At 42.1% G+C, this 9,394-nt stretch overlaps 1 non-coding gene across 1 annotated transcript; it reads left to right on the top strand.

Moving 5' to 3' along the window:
• The first annotated feature begins 7,945 nt into the window (after positions 1-7,945).
• On the top strand, positions 7,946-8,018 carry TRNAK-CUU. The gene has a single exon. It is a non-coding gene; the product is annotated as a tRNA-Lys (tRNA).
• The last annotated feature ends 1,376 nt before the right edge of the window (positions 8,019-9,394 follow it).

The following is a 9,394-nucleotide window of genomic DNA, read 5'->3' as shown; positions in this document are numbered from 1 at the left end:
TCTTAAAAGGAGAGAGAGCTACTTACAGGAATAAGTATCTTTCTTTATTCCACTACAATCTGAGGCAGCTATATGTTACATCTGCATGTGGTACTGGGAACTGTGGCAACCATCTTTCAAGTATGGAAGAGGGAGGAATGCCAACAAACTGAAAATGAAAAAACAGAGCTAGAAAGAAACTTGGTCCTTGATGAAATCTTTGAGGTACTGAAATATACAATTCTAGAGCCATTCTACCTCAGGACCTAATACCAGAAGTCCTCTTAATGTCTCTCTCTCTTTTAAAAACTGTATTTCTTTTTTGGGGGGAGAGTGCAAGTGGGAGAGGGGCAGAGAGAGGGAGACAGAAGATCCAAAGCAGGCTCTGTAGTGACAGGCTTGACAGCAGCGAGCCAGATGTGGGGATCGAACTCACGAATCACAAGATTATGACCTGAGCCAAAGTGGGACGCTCAACCGCCTGAGCTACCCAGGTACCCACTTCTTAATTTCTCTTCAATCTGGGAGCTTTTTGTTTTTTAAATAGTTTATTGAGATGAAATTCACATAACATAAAATCAGCCACTCTCAATGCCATGCTTCAGGGGCATTTAGTACATTCACAAGTTGTGCAAAATTCCAAAATATTTCCTAGTCACTTCAGGCTAAAACCCTTTCCCCATTAAGTAGTTTCTCCCCTCTCCCTTATCCCCAGCCCCTTGGGAACCGTCATTCGGTGTTCTGAGTGTTTCATATAAATGGAATATACAATATATGGCATTCTGTGTCTGGCTTCTTTCACTTAGCATAATGTGTTTTGAGGTTCATCTGTGTTGTAACATATATCAATACTTCATGCTTTTTTATGGCTGAATATAACGTTATTATATGTATATACCATAATTTGTTCAGGTGTCCATTGATGGGCATTTGTGCTGTTTCCGCCTGTTGGCTATTGTGACTAGTACCACTATGGACATGTGTGTACATGTACTTGTTTAAATGCTTGTTTTCAATTATTTTGGGTATATATCTAGCTGTAGAATTTCAGGGGCATAGGGTATTTCTATGTTTAGCTTTTTGAGGAACTGCCAACTTGTTTTCCTCAGAGAATAAACCATAGTATAGTCCCACCGGCAATGTATGAGGGTTTCCGATTTCTCTATATCCTCACCAACCCCTCTATTCCTTTTTTTAAATGTTTATTTATTTTAAGAGAGAGAGGGTGAGCATGAGTGGGAGAGGGATGGAGAGAGAGGGAGAGAGAGAGAATCCCAAGCAGGCTCCGCACTGTCAGTGCAGAGCCTGATGCAGGGCTTGAACCCACAATGCTTGAAAGGGTACCTCATTGTGGTTTTTTTAATTTCACTTGCAGCTAAAGATATTAAAATTGATCCAAGCGTTAATGACAGTAGAATTAATGGTTATGTAAAATACTTTCTTCATTTCAATTACCTATATTTTCTAAATTTTCTGCAATCATACTAACATTTATTAAGTCCTTACAGTGCACCAGGCACTGAACATAGCCATTTATATGCATAACATAATTTCTTATAACAAATCTACAAGTCAAGTAAAAGCTGAGTCAGACCAGAAACATAACCCATCCTAAGACACGGAGCTAATAAAAAATGGTGGCAGCATAATTTGAACACAGGGCCCAGGATTTTTTAAATTAAATTAAATGTTTTATTTCTAGGCAATTACAGATTCACGTGCAGTTGTAAAATATGAAACAAAGAGATGCTGTGTACTCTTTACCCAGTTTCTTCCAATGATGTCATCTTCCAAAACTGTAGTACAATATTACATCATTGATACAGTCAATACACAGAATATTTCCATCACCATTCCTTATGTTGCTTTTTTTTTTTTTTTTTTAAGATTTTAGTTTTAAATAATCTCTACACTCTGTGTGGGGTTTGAACTCAGTTCCAAGATCAAAAGTCGCATGTTCCACCAAGTGAGCCAGCCAGGTGCCTCAGTGTTGCCCTTTTATTAGTTTATTTATTTTGAGAGACAGAAAGAGTGAGTGGGGGAGGGGCAGAGAGAGAGATAGAGAATCTCCGGCAGGCTCCACAGTGTCAGCACGTAGCCGGATGTGGAGCTCAAACTCACAGACCATGAAATCATGACCTGTGCCAAAACCAAGAGTCAGACGCTTAATCAACTGCGCCACCCAGGCACCCCAGAGCTGGACTTTTATAGACGCATCTAGCTCCTTCCTGCCTCCACCCCCACCTTAATCTCTGGCACTAGTAATCTGATTTCCATTTCTATAATATCATTTCAAGAATGTTATCTAGGGGCGCCTGGGTGGCTTAGTCGGTTAAGCGTCCGACTTTCGCTTAGGTCATGATCTCGCGGTTTGTGGGTTCGAGCCCCACGTCGGGCTCTGTACTGACTGCCAGCTCAGAGCCTGGAGCCTATTTCAGAGTCTGTATCTCCCTCTCTCTGACCCTTCCCTGCTCACGCTGTCTCTCTCTCTCCTAGAAATAAATAAAAATATATTTTTTTAAAAAGTTGGTTTAAAAAAAAGAATGTTATATAAATGGGGATGCCTGGGTGGCTCAGTCGGTTAAGCGTCTGACTTTGGCTCAGGTCATGATCTCACGGTTCGTGGGTTCAAGCCCTGGGTCTGGTTCTGTGCTGACAGCTAGCTCAGAGCCTGGAGCCTGCTTCAGATTCTGTCTCCCTCTCTCTCTGACCCTCTCCTGCTCACACACACTCTCTCTCTCAGCAACAAATTAAAAACATTAAAAATTTTAAAAAAGAATGTCATATAAATGAATTATTCCAAGTGTAATATCTTGAGATTGGCTCTTTTTACTTAGCATCATTCCTTGGAAATTCATTCAGGCTTTTGTGTGTATCAGTATGTCATTCCTTTTCATTGCTGAGTAGTGTTCCATGCTGAGTGGTACTCAGCAGATACACCATGGTTTAACTATTCACCTAAGGACATCCAGTTGTTTCCAGTTTATAGCTACTACCAATAGAGTTGCTCTACACATAGGTTTTTGTCCTAACATGAGGGTTCATTTTTCCACAATAAATGTACAGGTTTATAATTGCTGGGTTGTATGGTAGTTGTGCATTTAGAATTTTTTAAAAAAATATTTATCTTTGAGAGAGAGAGAGACATAGAGTGAGTGGGGGAGGTGCAGAGAGAGAGGAAGATGCAGAATTGCTTTACCGACTGAGCCACCCAGGTGCCCTGGAAGACGCAGAATCCGAAGGAGGCTCCAGGTTCTGAGCTGTCAGCACAGAGCCCAACGCAGAGCTCAAACTTGTGAACTGCGAGATCATGACCTGAGCCCAAGTCGAATGTTTAACCTCCCAGCCGCCCCCATTTAGTTTTTAAGAAACTGCCAAACCATTTTCCAAAGTACCAAAGTACCAAAGTGCAGTATACTATTACCTATAAATGAACTTTAGTAATTATACATTTTTAAAACCCCACAATGTGATTTATTTTTAATTAGATAAACATCCACAGGGCCTTTATACATTGGAATACATACAGCAAGGGCTGCTGAGCTGTTGGCCCTGGAAGATGCTGAATCCACTTGGTCTTTTCTCTAGTACATGGTCTCTGGGGGTCCCTGGGGGCCAGGGTCAGTGGAACATTCTCAGTGGTCACCGTGTGCTCAGGAAGCCCCTGCTCTGCCCTGGTATGAAGGAAGTCTCCCATTTTTTGAACCAGGGCCCTTTTGGGTGCAAATAACAGAAATTTGCTAAGCTGTAGGCTACAGAAGGGAATCTATTATGAAGATCCAGGAAGTTCAGCTGAGCAGCACAAAGGACTGGAGTTAGGAACTGGAAAGTTCCATAGATCCAATCAGGCAGTCTAGGGGCCAATCCTACAGTGCAGGGGTGACTGTGGGCAAACACAACTGTCAAGATCTTGGGCTCAGAAGTCCAGTGACTTGGGATGAAATCCTGGTTCTACCCCTTACCAGCTCTGTGGCCTTGGCAAGCTATTGAACCTCTTAGTACCTCAGTTTTCTTAAGATGGAGAGGAGTTAATGCACATAAAGTGCTTTAAAATAGTGCCCCACAGGGCTCCTGGGTGGCTTAGTCAGTTGACCGTTTGACTCTTGGTTTTGGCACAGATCATGATCTCACAGTTCATGGGATTGGGCCCCACATCAGGCTCCGTGCTGAGCACGGAGACTTTTGGGGGTTCTCTCTCTCCATCTATCCCTCCCTTGCTCTCTAAAATAATAAAATAGTGCCTGACACATAGCAAGTGCTAAGTTTAGTTGTTATTACATTGTTATCATTCCAGAATTAAATAAGAAGGCCTTTAAACGATGGCAGTGTCTGGGAAGAATTCAGTAAATGTTAGCTCTTAGTGTCATTTTTAACAATTTTATTGAGATACGGCTTATATACATAAATTATATGACATAGTTTAGTACAGTCACAGAGTTGTGTGATCATCACCATGATCAATTTTAGAACATTTTCATTACCCCCAAAAGAAACTCTGCACCTCTTAGCCATCAGCCCCCAATCCTGACATCCTCCCAGCGCTAGACAACCACTGATATATTTTCTGTTCTTCTAGATTTGTGTGTTTTGACTATTTTATGTAAATGGAACCATACAATAAGTAGACCTTTTGTGACCAGCTTCTTTCATTTAGCATAATGTTCTCAACATCCATTCACATTTTAGCATGTGTGGTACCTTTTTCCTTTTTATTTTTATTCTATTTATTTATTTAATTTTTTCCCCTGAAGTTTATTTATTTATTTTGAGAGAGAGAGAAGTAGAGATAAAATCCCATGCAGGCTTTGTGTTATCAGTGCAGAGCCCGACACGGGGCTCGAACTCACAAACCCATGAGATCATGACCTGAGCTGAAACCAAGAGTTGGCTGCTTAAACCACTAAGCGTTCTCCTTCCTTCTTATAAAGATTCCTGTGCTTACATTTAGGGCACACCCAGATAATCTCTATCTTAACATCCTTAATTTAATCACATCTACAAAGTCTCTTTTGCCATATAAAGTAACATTGACCAGTTTCAGAGATTAGGATCAGAATATTTTGGGGAACCAATTTTCAGTCTACCAGACTCCTTGGTTCAAAATGTCTCTTCCTCTTATAATATTAGTAAATGAATTCAGTAATCAATAGAATAGTGATGAAAAAACCTGGCTTGGAGCATGTATCCGTGGGGCATCATACTCGTTGCTATTTTACCACTTCTGGCTGAGTGGGAAAGTGCCTCTTCAATATAAATCCTTTCATTTCAGAAGGGACAGTTTTGGTTTGGAGTAGAGGAAGAAGAAGATCTTCGCACAGGATCCTAATAACAATTTATGGAGAGTTTCCCATGTTTCAGGAAATTTCCATCTTTTATCTCTAAAAGATAATTTTCAAAAAATGGGCATTTTATAGAAGGAAATTGAAACCCACCAAAGGCAAACCACCTGCCCAAGGTCACAAGGACAGTAAGCAGCAGAGCTAGGATCTGAACTCAGGTCTGCCTAATGTGGACACCAATAGCCCGGGGTCTGGCTACCAATTTCAAACTGCCTCTTGAGAAATAGGAGCTCCCCAGTCTCTAAAACATTCTCCTCTTCCCGACATTGACCCTGGTTGGTTATTAGGTCAGAATAACAACCAGGAGATGTTGTATACAACTCGGGCACCCCAGTTCAGTCATCTGTGACGCCTCAGGGACCAGAGTTCACAGTCTGTGCTTGGCACCCCCGTCAGGGCTTTGACAGGCAACGTGTTTGTTAGACATGATGTCCTTTCAAGGCTCAACCAAACAGCCCTAGCCTGCCTGCGCTGACCAGCAGAACAGGCCCCCAGGCTGAGTCACCACCCAGATGTTTCACAACCTGTTTGTGCATTGAAGCGGCAGGAGCAGGGAAGGTCACTCTGGGTGGTTAGTGTCTTCTTTATCTCCTGGACAGAAAGGTGGCTCCCAATACCAGGTATAAGGAGATCTTGGCTCACCCTATGCCCACCCAATATTCAGCCAGAGGTTTCTTCGATTCTTCTAGGCTCTCTCTTTGACCAGAGAGAACCAAGGGAAGTTTCAACAAGCCTCAGTTCCTCATCTGTAAAATGGGAAATGTATGCACATTTTTTTAAAGATTTCATTTTTTTATGTAGTCTCTACACCCATTGTGGAGCTTGAACTCAAAACTCCTCCAACTGAGCCAGCCAGGAGCCCCCAAAATGTATAAATATTTAAATTATTGTGCACCCTATGTGCACTATATAATTTAATATTTATTTACAGCAGACCAGTGAAGTAGGTGCTATTATTTCATTTCACAAATGCAGATACTGAACATTAGAGATGTTCTATTACACAGCTGGCTAGTGAAAGGTCAAGAATTGATCACAAAAAAAAAAAAAAAAAGAAAAAGAAAAAAAGAACTGACCACAAGTCTGTACAATAAAGAGCTTGGGTTCAGAAGGAAATAGCAAGAGGAAAGTCTAGCCAGTGTTTTGGGCCTCCCATTCTGTGCTAAGTCATTTAGGCAAGTCCCTTCTGCTCCTTGGACCTTGGTTTCCCCACCTGCTGTATGGGGTCGTGGGTAGGGAGCCGAACTGAGTCCAAAAGCTCACTTGTATGTCCATGAGCCTAAGATTTCACGTGAGAAGTTCTTTCCCTAAGTCACTCCTTTGGCATGGTCTCCATTTCCTGCACAGCCCATTTTTGCCTCTTCTGGGGGAAGAATAGACAACAGTGATGAAGAATGCTTCTAACCTGGAGATTTCTTACAAAGTCTCAGCTCTTGCTTAGTTTTTTTCATGACTTCCATTGAGCCATGTCCATATCCGTAAAATTGGGACAGCCATTATGCCGGCGACCCAGTCACACTACATACCACTGTGCTAGATGTGTCATGTACATTTCCTTTTATCTTCATAATGGCTGTAGGAGAGGATGTCGCTGCTTGAGGTCATCCAGCTTACAAAGGGAGAGTTGGCATCTCAGCCTAGGTGAGGTGTGTCTGCCTCTTTGTCCTTTGCCCCACTGCCCCTCTTCCTATCTCTTACTGCTGATGGTGGGAGAATGGACTAAAATGAATTAAAGGCACTTGGTGACCTGGGGATTGCTATGCTCATGTGCACCATTAAGAGTTACCATTGGTTCTCTTTTTCTCACTGTAGTGGGACCTGGGATCCGAGTCCTCAACCATTCTTACACGTGCAGATAATGTGAAGGTAGGACCTACCATCAGTTTTTGGTGCATAGTTGCCAATTGAGATAATTCCATTCACTATAAACAAACAAATGGGAGCAATCAACAAGCAGGAAGGGCAACAATGTTGGGAATGAGCTCCCTGGTTGACTTGGTCATTATGAAGGACCCACTGTGTCCACTTCCTCCTTTGTTTATTCTCAGCTTTTCTCTGCCATGATGATTATTGTTATTGCCACATTCTTACTCATTCACCCAAGGAAATGGGAAGAAAGAACCTTAAGAGCAAGCAGAAAAGCCAGTCAAACACAATTCCTTATCACTTCTTTCCACTAAAATGTAGGCTCTGTCAGGGGAGGGATTGAGGCTGTCCTTTTTATTCTCCTTCTCTCTCTCTCTGTGAAAAAAAAAAAAAAAAAGAGGTGATTTTATTAAAGCACAGGGACAGGACCCATGGGCAGAAAGTGCTGTGTCTTCTGCTTATTCTTATATTCCAAGAGCCCGGAACAATGTCTGGCCTACGACAGGCACACAGTTAAGTGATGACTCAATGATATGTTGGTTTGCTTGTTACGTTCACACAGAGACATACCAACTCTCCTTAAAATTTTCTTTACATTAGTTCTCCTTTTAATGTTTATACCTTGCCTCCTCAGCCAAGCTACTTAAAGGCAGTGTATGAGTATATATCATCTATATTCTATCTATCATCTATCTTCACAGCAATCTTTTCAAGTAGGTAATCTCCTTGTTTTACAGATTAAGAAAGACTCAGAGAGTGGAGCCTGGCTGGCTCAGTTGGTAGAGCATGTGACTCTTGATCTCAGGGTTGTGAGTTCAAATCTCATGTTGGGTGTGGAGCCTACTTACGAAAGAAAGACAGACAGACAGAAAAGAAACAGACTCAGAGAAATCAAGTACCAGCTGTACCAGCTGAGTTCAGATGTGACCTGTGTTTGCTTGTTTGTTAATCCATGTTTAATAGAGACCAAATCCCACAGTGATATTGGGAATAGTTAAAATTTTAATTGATACTCGCTACCTGCCAAGTGTATCAGTCAATCCTCATAACAACCTTAGAGGAAATTAGTAGTATTCTCTCCACTGGAGAGATGAGGGCATGTGGTTCACAGAGGCAAAGTAACTTGCCCAAGTTTATATGGCTAGACAGCGATAAAGTTTAATTTAAAAATTTTTAAGCAAACTCTACCTCCAACATGGGTCTCGAACTCACGACTCTAATATCAAGAGTCACATGCTCTACCAACTAAGCCAGCCAGGCACCCTGACAGTGATAGAATTTTTACCCAAACAACTTGATTCCAGGGCCCATCTTAAACCCTAAGCATGAGTGTGTTAACCCACGCCTTTCTGCTTCTCCATGGAGTCTCCTTGGGCTCCTTTATACCCTCTGGGCTGAACCCAGAGTCTCCTCCAGAAAATACTTGAATTGATAATGCAGATAATGGCATATGACTCTCTGACCCAAGGAAGGGCTTAATGCTGATGAAATCTTAAGAGACCAGAAGCAAACCCTCTTACTTCTAAAGATAGCACATGGAAGACTCACAATTCTTACAGCTATGAGACTGGAAGACCTCACCTGCTTCTGAAGGCTGGCATGAGTAGTAAACGAATGATCCAGACTCACAAAAAGTGCTTCCAGCAGAGTCTGGTATGGTACCCAGTAAGCATGTACTAAAAGGGAGCTATCAAAAGGCCTCTGTCTAGGGAATTCGAGACCCAGTGGGTTAATTATCCTCGGGCAGAAACCACACAGCCTTCCCCAGACAGACCTGAGAGTGGTAGAAACCCAAACAGACAGTTACAGTTCAGCTAAAATAGGGCTAATCTTTAATCTTTTATGGATACATGTAACACATTAACTATTATAACCTATTGCCTCGAGGCACCTCAACACCTGGTCAACCAGAGACGGGGGGTTAGGTTGGCTGGGCTAAGTGGAAAGGAGCAGGTAAATAGGCCAATTACCCTCTGCAACAGACTTTCTTAGGTCCTCGCCTTGAGATTAAGAGGATGAAATGGCTGATGCTGCCTGTCATTCAGGGGTGGGGTAGGGAGGTGAACTCTTGAGTCAGCAGCCAGTGAAGATTACTAGGCACAAAATAACCTGGGATGTTTTACCGGACTCTCAGCAAACCAAACTCCTTAAGAGCAAGAATTGTATCACTTATTATTTGTCATTGGGTGTTTGCTGTTGGTGGTTACTAT

The sequence above is a fragment of the Hyaena hyaena genome, unplaced genomic scaffold, assembly GCF_003009895.1.
Source record: "Hyaena hyaena isolate Hyena2069 unplaced genomic scaffold, ASM300989v1 scaffold_3, whole genome shotgun sequence".
In the NCBI taxonomy this organism is placed as follows: Eukaryota; Metazoa; Chordata; class Mammalia; order Carnivora; family Hyaenidae; genus Hyaena; species Hyaena hyaena.
The sequence above is the reverse complement of the archived record's forward strand: the minus strand, read 5'-3'. Positions and strand labels throughout refer to the sequence as shown.